This window comes from Nicotiana tomentosiformis, chromosome 2 (assembly GCF_000390325.3).
Source record: "Nicotiana tomentosiformis chromosome 2, ASM39032v3, whole genome shotgun sequence".
In the NCBI taxonomy this organism is placed as follows: Eukaryota; Viridiplantae; Streptophyta; class Magnoliopsida; order Solanales; family Solanaceae; genus Nicotiana; species Nicotiana tomentosiformis.
This window is the reverse complement of record NC_090813.1, coordinates 184,355,965-184,356,797: the sequence shown is the minus strand read 5'-3', so window position 1 is coordinate 184,356,797 and position 833 is coordinate 184,355,965. Positions and strand designations below refer to the sequence as shown.

The following is an 833-nucleotide window of genomic DNA, read 5'->3' as shown; positions in this document are numbered from 1 at the left end:
GAATGTGAGTCTAAACCAGGCCCCCTAATCATGGAACATCAAAGGGAGCAGACATGTCGACTCTATATGTTTCAATTTCTGTGCACATAACCATGCTTCCTTCATTTTAGATCCAGAGCATCGGCTTAATTGTGCACAAATTTATGGCTAACCCATGAAAAAACATACAAGAAATGAAGAAAATTGACCAAAAAACTTGACAAACAGAACAATAAAATAAGAGTTGATGATTGAAGCATATAAGGAAGATATATCTATTCAGCAGTTTTCAGATTCAGAGAAGAGGAAGTTATGATATTTTGATGTTGTGCCTCTTTATATAGAAAAAACTGCTAGGTTTTAAGCTGTGGAATGAAAAGCCCAGCTTTTCTTTGTACGGAGTGGCCCTATTCTAACTAGAAGCCCAAATTAAGGTGGTCTTTGCATTATTGTGAAAAATAAGGTAAAACATATGAAAATAGATAGAAGAATTAAGGGAATCTTATAGAAATATACTAAATACGATTCAACTTACCGATCTCTAGCCATTAATCATAAACTTACCAAAACTAGCCAAACACTTATAAAAGTTGAAAACCCAAATAACTAAGATTATTTCTCTTCAAGAATCACACGCAACGATCTCCTTCCACATTTTTAAGCGTGATCGACAACATTAGATGCAAGACGGAAAGGAAATTTTATGGATGAGATAGCAAACAAGGTGATGAAATCTAAGCAAAAAAGGTCCTTTTTCAATGTTGTGGTTGAAATTCATTGAAAACATGTAGATGTGTCAATATACAAAATCTGAGGAAGATTGGAGGTGATTTTGGACTGATTTGATATCAAAA

General features: G+C 33.9%; 1 non-coding gene across 1 annotated transcript; it reads right to left on the bottom strand.

Annotated features, from left to right (window-relative positions):
- Positions 1 to 107, bottom strand: LOC117273672 (small nucleolar RNA snoR100). The gene has a single exon (XR_004503678.1). It is a non-coding gene; the product is annotated as a small nucleolar RNA snoR100 (small nucleolar RNA).
- Between the last annotated feature and the right edge of the window lie 726 nt (positions 108 to 833).